Consider the following 20,108-nt stretch of genomic DNA (forward strand, 5'->3'; position numbering starts at 1 on the left):
ATTATTTTTTTCTCCCTGGCAGTCTTCTGTACCTTGAGAAAACCACAAATAGAATTTTTCAAAAAGTCTGGTCCTATGTCCCATCCCCACCTCTCAACCTCAGAATAAACTCTAAAACTTGTTTCAGTTCCAAAAAAATTTCCAATACAGGCCTTAAAGAATGAGAGTAGATGCTCTATGCTCCCATTACAATGAGAATGTCCTATTGGAAGTTAAGCCACTTCTAACCAATCCCTTTGGTGGGCAAGCCCTGAACTGATGGAATCACCATATGATGAACGTGTGTGGAGGGCTGTGTAAGAGGAGGACTGTTAGGATTTTTTTTTTATTTAGGCATTTATCATCAGCTAGGCCATTTCTTGTCTGCTTTCTGTTGCCTGTTCAGCTTGAAGGAATAACTCAAGCTGAGCAGACAATCTTCCAATTCAGAAATCATGTTGATTGCACATGTGATGGCTTTGCAGGGGCTCAGGAGGGAGAGGCAGATGTTAGGATTATCCTTCATCTGTTGGTCCAAGCTTCTTTTAATTTTTAATTTGTTTAGGGTTTAATGAATACAAGAGAAGAAATGTGCATGTTTTCAAATGTAGGTTTCACTATTATTCAGATATAGTGAGGCAAATGGGTCAGTAGATGACTACCATTGAAAAGATGATTTGTCATAGATTTCAAGCAGGGGGAACTCTGGCAAACATGCCATGCCACGGGGAGTCAGGGCACACAGAGAAGCATCAGCGTTGGTCAGGAGGCAGAGGGAGAGAGGGGAAAACATGGGCAAGACTCTTTACTGTGGTTTCCACGGGAAAGAGCAGGGGAGGCAGGGTAAGCCGGCTTATAATTGGTTCGTTTGAATAATTTCAGCAGTTTCTGAGGTGCAGAAGATGTCTTCACTTGTCTAGTACCTGGCTCTGGGGTGATAAGGGCAAAGAAATAATGGCCTAGAGTGTCAGAGCCCAATAAAAGAGGTGGTTGAGAGGCACGGGCTCTCTTGCCTCTCGAGATTGGTTGGTTTGCATATGGAAAGCATGCTTGCAAGAGAGTCCTTTACTATTTCTAGTCATTGGGGAAGTGGTGGGTGGGGGTCTGTGGCAGGGGGTGACAGTACCTTCAAGATTAGCAAGGCCCCAAGATGTCAAAACATCGGAAATACGTGGTTAATATGGTGTTGTACTAAACAAGTGTCATCCTTCCCGTGGTTGCTTTGTAAGGCTTCGTACAGTTGTCCAAGGTTGACTGGACCCAAGGTAGTCCCATGACCTGGACCAGGGAGACTGCATAGACTGCGTCTTGCTCCTACGCCTCGCTCTGGGTAGCGGATTCTGCCAAAGGCTTTGCTTAAGTCTGCACTTTCCCTCTTTGTGTTTCATCTGTGAAATTTGGACAAGAGCTGCCCTGTCTATTGAGGATGAATTAGAAAACAGGCACAAAGAGGGATTTAAAGCAAAAGATACTGTACTTTGCAAGTGTAATTCATGATTACTTAATAGAGAAAAGAAGCAGGTACTTCAAAAGAAGCATAAACGGAAAATGAAAACAACATACTACCAACAATGAAATAAAATCAGTCTTTTTTAGTTTCTGATTTAAAGCATACATAGTAGGCATGGGTTTCATTTAGCATTCCCAGACTCAGAATAATGGCTCTGTGTTGAGGCAATTCAGAGAATCTGGCAATCCTGTAACTCTGTTGAGATGTTGGCCAATTCTATTGCAGTCCTTAGTCAAATTTTCGCAGTGCAGTATCTGTGTGCTCTTGTCTATATCTTTTCAAGTGAGAGTTGGGAAGTTCCCCTCATGCCCTTGAGCATTTCAGGTTCCCTCGAAACAGCTTCCACAACATTGTTTTCCTTTATGTCAGGTACAAAATCCTAGAGAGATCCTGATTATCCGATTTGCCAATCCAATGTTAAAAAACAAGAAAAAAAAAATAGAAAAAAAAAGCTTTCTCTTGGCTGGGGATCCTCCATGCAAGCTTGATTTATTTCCTTATGCTCCTGGTGTATAACTAGTTATAGCTGTCCAGTGTCCCAGATTTTAAAATAGATGGTAGTGAGGCTTTCTATAAGATTATTGCAGTTCCCAAGAAGGAAATGTAAACAAGGCATAGAGATGATTGCATTTGTGTTTTGAGGACCTCAGCAAGCAGAGACAATTGAAATATACCATCAACAGGAAGGAAAAAGAGTATGCATTTATAAAGCAGGATTAGAAATGAGTTTCCTGAATAAAAGACAGGAAGCTGAGAACACTTGTATTCAAATGCCATCTCTGTTGAGAATATGCCTGTTGTTCCTATTTATTCAAAAAGTAGAATACACCATCTCGTTCTGTAAGAAGGTCACAGGCACCAGTCAACTGATGACACTGAAACTCTCAGAAGCTTCAAATTTCTGTAGAAATGCAAAGTAGTGCTCTTCCATGGAGATGGTAAAATCATGACGTTTGCCAATTCCCCAGCTTTAAGTGTACACTTTGCACTTTAATCCCAAGAACAATATTGCTCAGTGAAAGGTATTATTCTCAGTAAATAGAGAAGCTTGAAACATAAGAACCAATGATGAGGCTGGGTGCTGTTATCCCAGCACTTTGGGAGGCTGAGCTGGGAGGACTGCTTGAGGCCAGGAGTTCAAGAGCAGCCTGGGTACCATAGTGAGACCACCATCTCTAAAAAAAAAAAATTTAAAAATTAGCTGGGCATTGTGGTGCTGCCTGTAGTCACGGCTATTTGGGAGGTTGAAGTGGGAGGATTGCTTGAGCCTAGGCATTTGAGGCAGCAGTGAGCCACAATCCTGCCACTGCACCCCAGCCTGGGTGACACAGTGAGACCCTGTGTCAAAACACAACAAAAACCAATGATGAGATTTGCCTTATCCAAAGAAGAGCTAAAATCCTGTGCAAAATGAAGATTAAAAACCTAATGTCCTCTTTGTGGAAACTTTCAGCTGTTCCCACGCAGCAGACCTTAGACTCTGTGGCGTTGTTCACCACACGGCTGTCTGACATTGCTGATATCCCAATGTGTGCCTTATGGGTCATGTTCTTAGTCCCTGTTTTCATAAGACTTTGGAAATCTTGAATTAAGCAAATACTTGGTGGGGACAGTTCCAGGTTCCTTGAGAGAATCCAGGTCCTACTTATTATTAGAGAGTTCATGGAAACTAATATAATTGGTCCTGGGGTGGATGATGGCTTAGAGTGGGCGTCTCTGGGTTTAATAGCAGACCTGGTTCTCAGCATAGGCAGGGGATGTGGACCTTCCAGCAGTATTCTTTATCATCTCTTGGGACTTTGTCAGATCTGGATTCTCGCCTCTCCAACCCTCATGTTCTCATTCGTGTTGAAGTGGCTCTTCATCCTCACTGGGACATCTGCTCCCACAGCTCTGGTGTCTTGTCTGAACTCTTCGCCCCAGTCTGCCTCCGTTATCCCTCTATCCAGCCTGGATCCCATGGCTCCTTTGTGCAGTTTCCTCGCCAGCACCTTAGCATCCCTCACCACCCTTAGCCCTTCACTGTCCCCATTTGTCACATCCATGTCTGGATATTTCTTACCGAACCCTTTCTCTTGCCATTTCTGGGTGACAGGACCGGATAGAGGAAGCTGAGAAACAGTGCTGAGGGTTTGGGGGTACGTTCAAGTTGTCTGGGTGCCCAGCTCCTTCTGCTATTCAGCAATCCTCTGAATCAGCTGTCAATCCTCAGCTGTCCTCTCCCCACAGAAAACTCTCACCTCTTCATTTACCGAGATCATCAAGTCCATCTAATGAGAACTTTCATTTTCTCTTATTTCATTTCTAAAGTTCTCTGAGTGTTGGGATAATATTTTTGAGATATTAACCTCTATCAACTTGTTTCCTTCCAACGTTTCCTGCTTTTCCTTCCTGTCCATAGAAGCAGTAAATCGTCTCCATGTTCATTGTCTCAATGGAGAGGTAGGACAGTATGGGTCTTAATGGTTTTGGTTTCAAATACTCTGAGCTCTTAAGAAAAAGAGGGCAACTGAGGACGGACTCAATGGTGGGGAAAAACATGAAAGAAGAAGAATTCTCATCCCTGCCCCACTTCAGTCCTTCCCAAAACTAGAAGATTCCTCTGGGATGATGTGAGAACAGAGGATCCTCTCTTCATAAATCCTAGAGAAAGTGTACCTGCTGCCTTGTCTAGCAGAATTGTAGAGAGAAATTGGACTCGTGGTGTATAGCAGATGGGCCCTTAGTCTAGTAGAGATTATTGCGCCCCTGGTGTGGCACAAAGGTGATAGTGAGAGTCCCTTGCCACTGGCATTACATGGAAACAGCAGAAAAGCCACGAGACTTGAAGTCACCATAAGCAGAAACAAACATGACTTGGCAGAAAACTTCACAGACCAATATTTCAACTCCCTTCTCCCCAGCCATGTTTCAGGATTCTGTAAGCACCGCGGAACATTGATAGAACTCTAAAGAAGAAAGCAGGGAGGCCAGAACCAGCTAGGATAAAATTTCCACCAACCCAGGGGGATGGGGGCTTATAATAACAATTAGGTTGAGTTATAGAAAAATACAATATTTATTGCCTGCTTGAGTTAAAGACTGAGATTTAGACCCACTTCATCTGTGTCTTTAACCGTCTTCATTCACATTAACAAGAACTGTTTTATTGCCTTATGTTTCACTTCAATTTCAAGAATAGCATGCCATAGTCCTAAATCATTGTCCTAATATTTCCAACATCTACCAAGCCTTCGTTGCATATATCCCTTCTTGTATTAGGTCATTTAAAGTCTCAAGGGGGCACATATCTAACTCAGAGTACCTAAGACAAGAGAGTAAGTATGCTGGCTCATGGAAAGCAAGAAAGTGTGACATGGGAAAACCACTGGGCAGGCAGAATGTGGCTATGCCTCAGATGTAACTGGAACTAGGGTCTAGCTGCCCTTAGGATTCTTTCTCTTCATTTCTTAAATCTGCTTATCTCTGAGAACTGGAATAATTATCTTTCTTTGCAGAGTGACTGGCTTAGCCCAGCAGGGAAGAAATATGACGTCTGAAAGCACCAAAGTTTTTCATCTTAAAATTTTTACTACATGGGAAGGACGGACTCATGCTTTCTCTCTGGTACCTCATTTAGAAATCCATATATTGGCCAGGCGCAGTGGCTCATGTCTGTAATCCCAGCACTTTGGGAGGCTGAGGCAGGTGGATCACAAAGTCAGGAGATCGAGACCATCCTGGCCAACATAGTGAAACTCCATCTCTACTAAAAATACAAAAATTAGCTGGGGCGTGGTGGCACGTGCCTGTAATCCCAGCTACTCAGGAGGCTGAGGCAGGAGAATCACTTGAACCAGGGAGTCGGAGGTTGCAGTGAGCCAAGATTGTGCCACAGCACTCCAGCCTGGTGACAGAGCGAGACTCCATCTCAGAAAAAAAAAAAAAGAGAAATCCCTATATTGCTCATGTCACCTTCAAGGTTTGAGGTATGGGTAGAAGTAGTTTAAAGAAAGAGTTGGGGATGATTTATGACAGAAAAAACAGTAGATGTCTATGACCCATCTTTAAGAGAGATAAGCTGCCTTTAGTAGTGTTGGCTGTCATTTCAGTGGCCTATAAACACTTGCATGTTCAGTCACAGAAAGTAAATACAAAAGAATGAGTATATTATCTATACTGCTTCCCCTTCCTCACTATTTTCTCTCTTCTCTCAATCTAGTGTCTGCTTCGATCACCCTGAAGAAATTCCCTTAAGGGTTGCTGTGAATGACCTCATACTTCTCAAATTCAACTGCTTCTTTTTTTCCCCCAATAGTTGATTTTGTTAATGACCTAGTTTTGTTGTTATTATTTTTGTTATTACTTGTTATTATTTTTGTTATTATTATTATTTTTGATATAATGGCTAAAACATTTTTTCCTAGCTCAGATTCCAACTACCCGTCTTTATCTGGTTCTCTTCCTACCTCCCAGATAATGCGTTTTTGTTTCCTTTGCTAATTTTGCTTTCTCTTTTTGCTCCTTAATTGTAGGTAACCATCACATTTCTGACTTAATCCATTCTTCTCTACTCTCGGTCTCGTGGTAGTTCAAAGACTTCAGTAGTTTTTTTGTTTTCTAAAGCATAAAACCAAAGATATTGAAAGCATCAGAGAGCTAGTGCAAAGTTAACATTCCATAAAAACAATGTGATGAATGATAATGAGAACAGCAAGAGTTGCCAGTTATTGAGCGCTGGCCATTGCTGTAAGCACTTTACTTGAATTAAGCCCTTTGATCTTCACTCTATAAGATGAATACTATTTTTATTATTTCCATTTTAACAGGTGCGGGCAAGATATTGTGCAGAGCTTGAATGCTTGTCCCAAATCAAATAGTAGGAAAGGCAGTAGTAAGCAAACTTGGGTGGTCTCCTAAACATGTCTACAGCTTCCTTGCATCCTGTGTTTGCTCCAGGTGATGGTCCCCGTACCCAACTCCATCATTCGACATTCTGCTCCTCCTTCAAGTTAGAAGTCTCCAGATTACCTCTCCCAAGTGACTTGTAAGATGAATTCCTTCCCTCTTTTGAACTTCCATGGTGTTTTATTTGTGCCTTCGTTATACATTTTTGATTCTATTTTCCACTTATCTAAAATATGTCATCTTGCTTAATAGACTGTAAGTAACCATAGGCTTGTGTGTCCTCATCCTGCCCCACCATAGTACCTCTTATTGCCATCTTCCATCATGAATCCTCTATCAATGTCTGTTAAGTGAACAGAGAAGCCATTTATCAAACAACCAATATTTATTGAGAATTTTAAATAGACCTTTCTAGAAAATCACTATAGACCAGTCGTACTCAAAGTACGGTCCACAGACTGGTGTTTTTCCCAGAACCATTTGTTATGGTGAGATAGGAAGCTTATTCCAGAAAGGTAAATCAACATACAGATTCCTTCATCAAGAAAGTTCTTCTCAGAAAAAAATGTTGGCTCAACTAAACAGTGTGCTTAGTGACATAGTTGATCTACTGTGTGTTTGAATTATATTTTGCTCTAAGCTCCTGACCTCATCAGGGACCAGTAACAAATAGTTTGAGGCCTAGTACTTTGAGTAGCACCACTATAGGGGATTGCTGTGGTTTAAATGTATGCATCCCTCCAAAACTCATATGTTGGAATGTAAACCTCAAGGTGATGATATTAAAATGTAGGGCCTTGAGAGGTGACTAGGTCATGAAAGCTTCACCCTCATGAATGAGGTTAACACCACTATAAGGGGGATGGAAGGAACTAGCTGCACCCCTTTTTGCCCTTCCATAGTCATTTGAAGACACAGCATTCATCTCTTCTGCCAGGTGTGGCTGTAGGAACAGGGTGCCATCTTGGAAGCAGAGAACAGCCCTCACCAGACATAGAATCTGCTAGTGCCTTGATCTTGGATTTCCAGAACTGTAAGAGGTGCATTTCTATTTTTGTAAATTACTTAGTCTCATTTTGTTATAGCAGCAAAATAAAACTGAGGCTGAGATACAAAACAGATATGGTATGATTTCTGCTTGCGAGAGCTTACATTTTAATTGAAGAAATGTGAAATTTTAAAGCAAGAATAGCAACAACTAGATCACAAGAAGATAAACATGCAAGTCAGTAAAAAGAATAAAGGAATTAAAATGCCTCTTAACTGTTAGTCCAATTCTCTAAGTTTTGCAGATCAAGAAACAAAGCTTGGACAGGCTATTTTAAGCAAGTCTTAATAAGGCAAAAATGTTTCCATGGAAACAAAATGTTAGAAGTACAGTTTAAAATATGACTGAATGTTAACTGTGACTTGAACATTCACAACAGTTATAGGTGAGCATAGGTTCCACAAGGAAGTTTTCTGGTCTTTATTTGTAGATTTAATAAAACCCAAAAGTGTTTTTTTGTTTGTTCATTTTGAGACGGAGTCTTGCTCTGTCGCCCAGGCTGGAGTGCAGTGATGCAATCTCGGCTCACTGCAACCTCTACCTGCTGGGTTAAGCAATTCTGCCTCAGCCTCCTGAGTAGCTGGGATTACAGGCATATGCCCCCATGCCTGGTTAATTTTTGTATTTTTAGTAGAGATGGGGTTTTGCCATGTTGGGTAGGCTGGTGTGGAACTCCTGGCCTCCAGTGATCTGCCTGCTCAGGCTCCCAAAGTGCCAGAATTATAGGCCTGAGCCACCATGCCTGACCCAAAAGTTTATATGATGAAATATAACATTAGCATATAAATAAAATATATTTCTGCAGCCTATACATCTTTGCTGTACTTAAAAATTCTAATTTGCCAGGTATGGTGGCTCACACCTTTAATCCCAACATTCTGGGAGGCAAGGTGGGAAGATTGCTTGAGTCCAGGAGTTTGAAACCAGCCTGGGCAACATAGCAAGACCCCATCTCTACAAAAAGTTAAAAAAAAATACCTAGCCAAGTGTGGTGGTGTGTGCCTGTAGTTTCAGCTACTTGGAAGTTGAGTAAGGAGGATTACTTGAGCCCAGGAGGTCGAGGCTGCAGTGAGTTATGATTGTACCACTGTACTTCAGGCTGGGTGACAGAGCAAGACCCTGTCTCTCGCTAAAAAAAAATAAAAAAATAAAAAATAAAATAAAATTCTAATTTATCTTATTAAAAAAAGGATTGCAAATACTTAAGAAAGGCTTTCTGAGTGGCTATATTTTCTTTGAAGGGCCTCTCAGTGTACATAGTTTGCAGCAAGGCTTTCAAATATTTATTTGTTGGTTACAAATGCAATTTTAAGTAGTCTGACATTCATTTTCTGAAATATTATCAACAAGAGTAGACTTACTGAAGCAGCCATTAGTGGAACTGATTATAAATATCAGGTCTTATGTGCCAGATTCCTTGAACTGTCACCTCTTAGAGACGTGAGTTAAATCAGCAGATTGCTGTGGAATTAGAAAAAGAAACGAAGACATCTTTAGGAACAAAATATATGATTTGACAGTATAAATGTATGCTGTTGCAGGCAAAGGAGAAAGAAAAATCTTTACTCCAAGACAAAGTGAACACTGGTGTGGTTCATGGGCTTCCTGACAAAATATTTGATCTGCTTGGGCACACACAAGATGGGTCACAGCTGGCAAGAGACAGAGATACCAGCACAGGAGCATTCTAGCACACTCTTACAAATGTGTTAGAGAAAACACCTGATTTATAATTCTGCTCTCTATTAGCTCCATCCTTGTCCCTGAGCTAAGGGAACACGCACTGAAACTCACACATCAAAATGAAATCCCAAGGAAACCTAAGTAAAATGTAAACAAAAATATAACCCTTGAGAAAGACAGCAGGTCCAACAGTCACAGTAAGGAAAGTCTGGATAATTTTGTTCAAAAGCTGTTGCTTTGTTCAATCGTACTTTGAAATATTCATTAAAAAAGTTTTTTTGACCCTTTAGGACTTCTTTGGAGGAAATCTATGCAAAATAAACAGAACAGGTGAAGAAGGTGGGAGAACCATTATGGAGAGGTTTACAAGCTGATTTGTTAAAATGATCTTTTTTCATTGGAGATGAACTGTGGATAACCGAACACTGTCTGTGAGGGACTTTTCTTTTTTTCTTTTTGCACTTTCTAATCCCCTCAGAGATAAGAGGACATCTAGAGGTCTTTCTCTTCAGATTCTAATGAGGCTAAGGCAGAGAATGATTGAAGAAACTTATATAAGCATTACTCTTATTATGGACTGAATTCTAACTCCTCAAATTCATATGTTAATGTTCTAACCCCCCAGTGTGACTGCATTTGCAAATAGGACTTTAATGAGAAAATTAATGTTAAATGAGGTCATAAGGTTGGGACCCTAACTCAATAGGACTGGTGTCCTTATAAGAAGTGAGAGAGATACAGGTGCACAGAGGAAAGGCCAGATGGGGACACTGCAAGAAGGCAGCCACCTGCAAGCCAAGGAGAAAGGCCTTTGGAGAGACGAAACCTACTGACAGCTTGATCTTGGACTTCTAGTATCCAGAACTGTGAGAAATACGTTTCTGTTAAGTCACCCTGCTTGGGGCACTTTGTTATAGCAGCCCTAGCTGACTAAGATATTGCAATAGCTGTTCTATTCAACTTGTAGTCTGTGGACCAGTGCCAGTACTTGACCTATTAGTAGATCACAGTAAGACAAGTACTAAAATTGAGAGTAAGACTTAAGAAACTTAAAAAAAAAAGCATTTTGACAATTACTTTATGTCTTGAATTGATAATATAATATTAAGATAAGTATTTTGTATGCTTTTAAAAATGTTCACTTTCCCAGTAATTCAATTTTCCCTCTCTCCCTCCCTCCCTCCCTCCCTTCCTTCCTTCCTTCCTTCCTTCTTTTACAAAGTTTCACTCCTGTTGCCCAGGCTGGAGTGCAGTGGCACTATCTCGGCTCACTGCAAACTCCCCTCCTCGGTTCAAACGATTCTGCTGCCTCAGCCTCCCAAGTAGCTGGGATTACAGGCATGCGCCACCACACCGGGCTAATTTTGTATTTTTAGTAGAGATGGGGTTTCACCATGTTGGCCAGGCTGGTCTCGAACTCCTGACCTTAGGTGATCTACCTGCCTTGGCCTCCAAAAGTGCTGGGATTACAGGTGTGAACCACCATGCCCGGCCTCAGTTTTCTTGTATTTTATAAAAGTATAGCTCTGTGATGGATTGGAAAAAAAAAAATGCTCCTTCACCATAAGCTCTGATTTGGAAGGAAACTCGTTCCCGAATTCACCTCTGTGTTCTGAATCTGAGACATAATTAAATACTGTGCTCTCTGTTCTGAAGTAGATACTAGAGACCAAAGACGGATTGACTTGCATCTTGACCTACTCAGATTTTCCTTGAGCAAGGGCTCAGAATTTGATGATCATATATCTTTTATTAAATTGTCTCTCTCTTCTGTTGAAAAAATGCCATGTGAGAATAAGAAGCTGATTAGTTTCTTCTTAGGTTGTATGTTTTGAGGCTTTCCTTAGCTTCAAAGCAGCAACAAGCTGAACTCAATAGAAGAATTTTTTTACAGATTTGTTTCAAGCCACAAGAAAAGGGAAGCTCTAACAGAGTTTGGGTTTAGCTGCATATATCAAAACAATCCAAATAATAGTGGCTTAGTGTTTTATGATCCTTTCAAATGACAAAGAAGTTTTGGGATAATCAGACGATAGTTTGTGGAGCAGCTCAAGAATGTCCAGATCGATTTTTGAAATTCTTTAGCTTTTCTTTCATTTTCAGTTGTAATATGCCTGCTGCAGCTCCTGCCATCATAGCTGCACTTCAAGTCAGAGAGAAGAGGAAAGCAAAGAGGACAATCGTAACTAACTGTGTGCCAACTGATTCTATTCCATTTGAAGGTGCTTCCTGGTAGCCATATGAAAAAATGCTGCTTAATTATTATTGGCTAGAACTGTGTCCCATAGTCATTTCTAACTACAATTGATGCTGGATAATGAGGGGATGTTGTTTCTGTTTGGTTTTAGCTAGGCACATTGTTTCTGTTTGTAGAGAGGAAGGGGAGAGTAATGATTGAGGAGGAAACTAGCACTCTCTGCCACAGATTAACGCAGAGTCCATCTTCTAATTCAAGAAGTGAGCTGCTTGACTGGGTTGCTAAAGCGAGGAATTCTCCTTACCTGACTACCTTACTGGATAGGCTGATTGGGGATAAGAGAGGAGAGAGTCAATGAGTCCCATATGCACCTCTTCATAGAAATAAGATTACAGAAGGAAAAGAGTGTTCTGAAAGTTTCATGCTTCTCTGAAAGCGTTAGTGTGTTTCTTTTTCTCCTTATCTTTGGTTCTTAGCAGTTTTTGCCATAATATGCCTTGGTGTGGATTTCTTTGTGATTGTCTTGCATGTGGTTTGCAGAACTTCTTGAGTCTATGGCTGCCTTTCAGTATCAGAAAAGGCTCATTCATAATCTCTTCAAATATTTCTTCTGTTCATTCTCTCTTCCTTTGCCTCCTGGGACTCCACTTATACATGCTTTAGGCCTTTTATCTTGTTCCATAGAGCAATTCCACTCTTAAATATTTTCCTTTTTTTCCCTCTCATGCTTCAATAGTTATTTTTATAATGAGCAATATCAGTTCATCAATCATTTCTTCTATTTATCTAATCTGGTGTTAATGCTGTTTCTTGAGTTATTCATTTCAGCTAATTTTTTATTTCTAAATTTTATATATTGTTTCTTAGTATATTTCAATTCTCTGATAAAATTCCCCATCTTGCTATCTATATTCTTGAACACATCAATCACATTTATTTTAAAGAGCTGTGGGTATCTTTCTATTGTCCATTTTCTTTCCCTGTCTCTCTTTACAATTACTTGGTTCTATTTCTTGGCATACCTGGTGTTTTTTTGATGCCAGGAGGATGACTTGAGCCCAGGAGTTCAAGACCAGCCTGGGCAACATAAAGAGATGTGTCTCTGCAAAAAATCAGAAACATTAGTTGAGTGTGATGGCATGCACCTCAGTTACTCAGGAGGCTGAGACACGAAGATTGCTCGAGTCCAGGAAATCAAGGCTGCAATGAGTTGTGTTCACACCACTGAACTCCAGCCCAGCCTGGATGACAGAGCAACACCCTGTCTACAAACAAACAACAAAAAAAGAGGAAAGCAACCAATAATAACACAAATAAAAAGCAATACAGTATAACAACTACTTATATAGCATTTACATTGTATTAGGTATTATAAGTAACCTAGAGATGATTAAAGCATAAGGAAGGATGTGCATAGGTTACAGGCAAATACTATGCCATTTTATATAAGGGACTCTTTTTTTTTTTTTTGAGATGGTGTCTTGCTCTGTTGCCAGGCTGGAGTGCAATGGCATGATCTTGGCTCACTGCAACCTCCACCTCCCGGGTTCAGGAGATTCTCCTGCCTCAGCCTCTTGAGTAGCTGGGACTACAGGCTCATGCCAGCACACCTGGCTAATTTTTTGTATTTTTAGTAGAGATGGGATTTCACTGTGTTAGCCAGGATGGTCTTGATCTCCTGACCTCGTGTTCCCCAATCCCTCGGCCTCCCAAAGCCGACGGATTACAGGCGTGAGCCACTGCCTCAGCCTATAAGTGACTCTTAAGTCCCTTGCCTTGCATCCACCAATCCCCATAGATACTGAGGGGTAACTGTGTGTACTGACTCTCTTGTCTCTTCTGCCATGCCACTGAGAAATTGGCAAACACCAGGAGGAGAAATGTGGCAGATAATGTTATGATCATATCAGTGCATTTTCTTTCCCTTTGGATCTTGATTCCTCAAATGTTGGCTGCTTTGCTTTATCTGCTGTGGTTTGAAATAGCTACTTTAAACAGAAATTCAGCTTTTATAGTTTATTTAAGGGAAAGCTGCTTTGAAGCAAGCTATGCTCTCATAGCCAGAAGTTGAAATTTCACAGTTTTGTTTAGCTTTTTCTGGGGTCAGTAGGTGCTGGTTCTTGGAGTCATCCAACTGCAGAAAACATGGTTTTAAAGCACCCTAGAGTAGAAGCCCCTCTCATCACACTCGAGATGAGGATGGCAGCTCAGGGGGCTCAGCTAGAGGACATTACCAGCTCTCACCAAAGAAACCTTCATTCTAAATTGCCACTCCCTTTAGTCTTTATATTCCTGAAATAGGTGAGGGGATTCAAGAATCCTGGAGCAGGTCTTCAATTCACAGTGTAAACTTTCTTTTCTTTCCCTCCCTCCCTCACTCTCTCCTTCCCTTCTTCCCTTCTTCCCTTCCTTCCTTCCTTCCTTCCTTCCTCTTTATTGAGGCAGGGTCTTCCTCTGTCACTCAGGCTGGAGTGCAGTGGTGTGATCTTGGCTCACTGTAGTCTTGACCTCCTGGGCTCAAGCGATTCTCCCACTTCAGTCTCCTGAGTAGCTGGAACCACAGCTATGTGCCACCGTGCTGGTGAAATAATTTTTTTTTTTTAAGAGACTGGGGTCTTGCTATGTTGCCCAGGCTGGTCTTGAACTCCTGGGCTCATCCAATCCTCTCGCCTCAGCCTCCCAAAGTTCTGGGATTATAGGCATGAACCACTGCACCCAGCCTGTAAATTTTCTTTGTGGAGGTTTGAATTTTACAGTCATATGAGTATTTTCTGATTGGTGCCTAAGTTAATCCTGAGTCAGGAAAAGCCCCAGTCTATATACTGTTGCGCAGCCAAACCAAATTTAACATGAAAACATCCATTTCTTCCTGGAAGTAAAATAAATATGAGAACTAAAAACATTTGAAAAGTGGCTTTCGCTTTGGAAGTACGGGAACGCTTGCTCCCAGGATGTCAAACTCAGCCTGCTTTTTTGGGAATGGTACTTCTGTGACATTATGGATTAAATAGTTATTTTTGTTTTCTTGAACTGCCTAGGATTCTTTCACTCATATTATCATAATGCTTCTCAATGAGGCCATTTTATAAATAATCTCTGGAACACAGCTCATGTGAAAGCTTTGGTTTTGGATTCTTTGTTAAACCTGTTAATTGAGGAAGCTAAAGATTTAGAAAAGGGAATTAGATCTCTTTGGGGAAAACTGTGCATCTCCCGACTTTCTTTCCCTGATAACCACTCAAAGAAGGCATTTGAAACCTTGTGCTTTCTTGTGACGACAGCTCTGTACATAGTTTATAAAAGGAAAAGTACATTAAAAAAATCTGTTGCCAGGCGCGGTGGCTCACGCCTATAATCCCAGCACATTGGGAGGCCAAGGCGGGCAGATCACGAGGTCAGGAGATCGGGACCATCCTGGCTAACACGGTGAAACCCTGTCTCTACTAAAAATACAAAAAAAATTACCTGGGTGTGGTGGCGGGCGCCTGTAATCTCAGCTACTTGGGAGGCTGAGGCAGGAGAATGGTGTGAACTCGGGAGGTGGAGGTTGCAGTGAGCCGAGATCATGCCACTGCACTCCAGCCTGGGTGACAGAGCGAGACTCTGTCTCAAAAAAAAAAAAAATCTGTTTCACACAAGCTTCTGGAGCCTATACAAAGAAACAAAAATTATGTTCTTGTAGAAGGAAAGGAAAACCAATTTCAGAGCTGTGAGGGCCAATGGTTTTGAGCTTAGGTACATAAGTGATCTCAGCTGAAACCTGCAAGTGTGCTGGGAAGTGCCAGAGTTCTTGAGGCCTCTAATGTGACCGTCTGGGCAGCACTTGAATTGTACTCACTTTAAAAAAGGTAATTTCTGCTGATGCCATTTGCTTGAGTCTAGTGGGAGATATTTTAGCCATGCCAGTTTGAAGAAAGATTATCTGCCACATATCCTGGATGTGGCTGGACAGAGGTAAATTGGAGCAGCGCTAGAAATAGTCTTCTTGAATTCATTGTCTAAGGTGCTGTCATGAAGTCCCACAGACTGGGTGGCCTAAGCTAAAGAAATTTATTCTCTCACAGTTCTGGAGGCCAGAAGTCAGATCCAGGTGTCAACAGGGCTGGTTCCTTCTGAGGCTGTGAGGAAGAGTCTGCTCCAGGCCTCTCTTCCAGCCTTTGGTGGTTTGCTGGCAAGTTTGGGCATTCCTTGACTTGTAGATGCATCACCCCAATCTCTGCTTTCATCTTCATATGGGGTTCTCCCTGTGTCTGTGTCCAGATTTCCTCTTTTTACAAGACACCAGTCATACTGGATTAGGGGCCCATCCTACTACACCATGACTTCATCTTAACTGATTATATCTGTAATAACCCTATTCCCAAATAAGGTCACATTCTGAGCTACTGAGGGCTAGGTCTTCAATATATTAATTTAAGGTTGCAGGAGGTAAGACACAATTCAACCCATAACATTTCTGTTAACTTGAGATTCCCAGACACTCTTCCCCTAACTTCCAAGCACCATATCCGTGAGAGTTAAGAATCTGATACATCACTTCACTGCAGGTAGCGATTATGATTGAATCGGGGTGAGCCATTAGCTATCAGATTTTGCTGGTAATAGGCAGGTTAATCTATTATGCTGAGAAACTGTCTCTGGGGTCACAGCTTCCTGGTATGGTGAACTTAGCCCTGAAACCTTTTACTAGGCGCGTGCACAATTGTGTTGATTGATCTGTTTTTAGAAACTCGCATTTTATAGCCATTCATTTTCAAATCTGATAATTAGGTTGATTAAACTTTGACAAGCATTAAAAAAACGGAATATGGAGAAGAGAGCTGACAGTCCTAGGAGGGAAAAATAATGGGTCTTAAAAAATAAAATTTGAAAATACAATGGGCATCTGGAGAGTACTTGTTAAAATACTTGTTAAAATAATTAGTGACAAAGCTTTGAATCTCAAATCATCTCCAGATTTTTCAGCTTGATTAACACGAATAAAGAGCCTTAAAGTGATACATGGGGTTTTGGTTTTGACTGCTTTTTTTTTTTTTTTCCTTTTTTTTGAGTTTCTGTGCCTCTGAGTGCTGAACCACTTTCTAATCTCATCATTCTACTCCACTGGTTCTCAACTAGGGGCAGTTTTGTGCTCTCCTCTCCACTCTGGGGGTATTTGGCAATATCTTGAGACATTTTTGGTCTCAACTTGGAGGCAGGGGCGATGCTATTGGCACCCAGTGGGTAGAGGCCAGTTGATATGGTTTGGCTGTGTCCTCACCCACATCTCAAATTGTAGCTCCCTTAATTCCCATGTGTTGTGGGAGGGCCCTGGTGGGAGGTAATTGAATCCTGGGGGTGAGTCTTTCCCATGCTGTTCTTGTGATAGTGAATAAGTCTCATGAGATCTGATGGTTTTATAAAGGAGCATTCCCCTGCACACTCTCTCTCGCCTGCTGCCATATAAGATGTGACTTTGCTCCTCCTTCACCTTCCACCATGATTGTGAGGCCTCCCCAGCCATGTGGAACCATGAGTCCATTAAACCTCTTTCCTTTATAAATTACTCAGTCTCAGGTATGTGTTTATTAGCAGTGTGAGAGCAGACTAATATACCAGGGATGCTGGTGAACTTCCTACACTGTATACAGCACAGCCCCTCACAACAAAAAATTATTAGCCTGAAATGTTAAGAGTGCCAAGGTTGAGAAACGATTATCTTTTTCCATTTAGTTCTGCTGGGAAGTCTTGGTTCTGTTCTTTTTAACTGCAGCTTAGATGTCACCTGACATTCACTCTGTGTGTGGAGAGTTAGCTAACACTATGGGGAGGTCAATGCAACATTTCAAGGGAGGTCCAAAGCCCTCAAAGCTTTTGAAAATGGCTGCGAGCTCATGTTTTCCTAGACATTAAAAAAATGTCACATAATTTAAAAAGGTCCTACAGCCTGGGGCTTCTGCTTTTAGTAAGCCTACAGATTTTAATCCAATCTTCTTTCCTACTGTTACTCTATCTGCTCACTGCTAAAACAGATGTGGAATTTGACCTCCCAATCTTTATATTCTCCAATAGGCATTGGTGTAACAGATTTTGGGGCAGTTTTTTCTTTTTTTTTTTTTGGAAGGGGGCATGCATTTATTTTTCATAGTCACAAAAGAGCAGACAAAAGGTCATCACAATTTCTTTAGTCATCCTACATGGTGCTTGGTTATATTTTTTGGCACAATTCCCTTCTGTGGGTTTATAGGCCTCCAATCCTCAGGTTCCCAGTGAAATTCAATTCCTCTGTACTTGAAGGTGCACTGTAATTTAGTATTATGGGTTCAGCTTGATTCCAAATCTCCCTTTGCATAATTTGGGAGTCATTACTGAGCCACACTCTGCTGTTCCCTGTCCTCTCTAGGTCTTGCTTTAACTCACATACAGATCAGGTGAAGGGCTGATGTTCTGATTTATCCCTTTCATGCTCTGAGACCAGTCCCCAGAGGAGACAAAAGAAACAGAGAATTCTGTTCCCACTCCAGTGATGATGCAGCCCCATTCCTCCAGACCCCTCTTAGTAGTTCTACCTGCCTTTCCCACCCTTCTCCTATTTTTTTCTTTGTTCACGAAGCTATTTGACCTTGCACCAGTCAGTCAATTTAGAATCATTGAAAGTGCAGCTTAAGGAAACCCTAGAAAACATTTATTTTAAACTTCTCATTTCAGAACTAAGAAAACTGCTTAGGATTAACCCAAGGTTAATTAGTAGTATTTGGGACCAAGATCCAAGTGCCCATTGTCTGGTAGTATTATTCATGATTACTAGGAGAAAAACACCCAAATCTTAGTTCTCAGGGAAATCTTTTTATTACTCTGAGCCTCAGTCTTGTTGATAAAAAATGGGAAGAGTTGGATTAGATGATCTCTAGGTTTTTTTGTTGTTTGTTTTTTGCACTAGCAATAAAATAATTTTTACAAATTGCTTGGAGACCCTGAACATCCCCCAATTTAGACAAAAAAAACCCCTAAAATATTTTTGTTACATATTGAACATGTTTAACTTTTTTCACTCTTGTGACATTTTCACCCATGTGACATTTTTAGAGAGACATAAGAGTGTAATAATGGATAAGAGCACAGACATTAAACATAGAACATCAGGTATGAATACAGGCTTGGCTTCTTACAGGACAAGCTGTGTGATCTGGGCAAGCTACTTAACCTCTCTGTGCCTTTGTTTCATAATCTTTAAAAGGCACTTGATAATCATAATACCTATCCTAAAGTAGTTTGGGGGATTAGATGTGTTCAGAAAAGCACTTCAACTGGTAACTGGCATGTGGTAAGTACCATGTAAGTGCTAGCACTTATTATTTCTGACACCTGCGATTAGTAGGATATAGATCATGAAATAAAATAATTTGGCTAGAATAGAAAGATTAGAGGGATACACTTTTCACCGTACATACACTTCTTTTCTTGCCAAAGAGCAACTGACTCCGTATGTAAGAGGCTCTCATGGTATTATTTTTAGACTGTTGTGAGGAGAAATGTCTAACCTTATTCACACTTGAGATAACAAATTATTCATGTCATGAGAATTATCCATTACCGAGGGTGGGCTGAGAACCATCAAGGTTGTGCTATGTAAGCACTTTGGCTTGTGCTATTGGGTGAGGATTTTTGGAATGTATTGCAGACAATTTATGTTTCTTGCAAAAATGCAGAGAAAAGCCAAATTCTTGCAAACTGGGGCTTCAGAGCATTGGTTTTTTGAATGTAATTTTTCTAATCCTTGCCATCCAAAGAGATGTGTTTTGCCCTGGGAACCCCAACTGTATTTAAGTTAAATTATTTTTAATTAGTCTCAAATTATTTTCCCGGGAGGTCGTAGACATGAACATTCCTCCTCCCTTTCTCCATTATCTCATTCAGGAGCATCCAGTCAGAGCCACGGACCCAACTTTGGGCAAGAGTTTATCCCAAAGTTGTTTGATCTTAGACCAGTTGCCAAAGGAGATCGAAAGGTGGTAACAGCTTGGGGATGGTTCTGGAACAGAAGTCCCCCAGTGAGGGCCCTGCCTGATCCAACACCACATGACTGTTTCCATCAGATGAGATGACAGAGGGGCTTGCGTCTTCCCTTCCTCCCTCCGCATCTTGGAGTTGAGAACCATGAGGTGCCACTGTGGGGAGATGAATACCAGCCATCAGCAGCCTCCGCCTCTGCCAGCAAGTCAAGGGGTGAGCGAGCAGCCACTGAGAATCACAGGTGCAGAGTCACCAGGCAGGTGAGGAAGGCATGTTTCAGGGGCCCCTGTTGACAATGAAGGACAGCCAAGTTACAAGGTGTCACCTGTTATGCCAAGACAATTTATACATAAATCAGTCTGCACCAGGGGTGAATATTGGGTGGAAAAATGCCAGGCTACAGAGTTTGCTCATTGTTGTGCCAGGTACGAATCTGTGGCTTGAAAGAAAAATCAAAGCAGGCAGAGGAATGTCAGAGCAAGAACAAGGATGCTCAGAGGGAGGTTGGGGCTTCTCATGCCTTTTGAAGGCTCTTTCTAATGTTCTCTTTGAGGTGGTAAATTCTAGAGTTCCTGTCTTTCTTTCAGAAGCCAATGGCTTAGTCTCAGTACTTTCAGGTGTTTCCTCTGCTCCATGATGATTTAGTGGCTGCACATTCCAGACCCCTTTCCTCTCAATGCCCACATTCTTTCTACATTGGACCCTAAATTTGATCCAAGACTGTCATTTGTGATGGCATTAGAGGTCATTGCAGCTCTGGAGAAACTGCATCAATACCAGAGAGGTGAGCTGCTGGTTTCGTGTGATCCTTT

The 20,108-nt window shown here is 41.3% G+C and overlaps 1 long non-coding RNA gene across 1 annotated transcript in view; it reads left to right on the top strand.

Annotated features, from left to right (window-relative positions):
- Positions 1-20,108, top strand: part of LOC129482915 (uncharacterized) — a 165,652-nt gene that overhangs the window by 7,225 nt on the left and 138,319 nt on the right. The gene's annotated exons all lie outside the window — the stretch shown is intronic.

Source organism: Symphalangus syndactylus, chromosome 5 (assembly GCF_028878055.3).
Source record: "Symphalangus syndactylus isolate Jambi chromosome 5, NHGRI_mSymSyn1-v2.1_pri, whole genome shotgun sequence".
NCBI lineage: Eukaryota > Metazoa > Chordata > Mammalia > Primates > Hylobatidae > Symphalangus > Symphalangus syndactylus.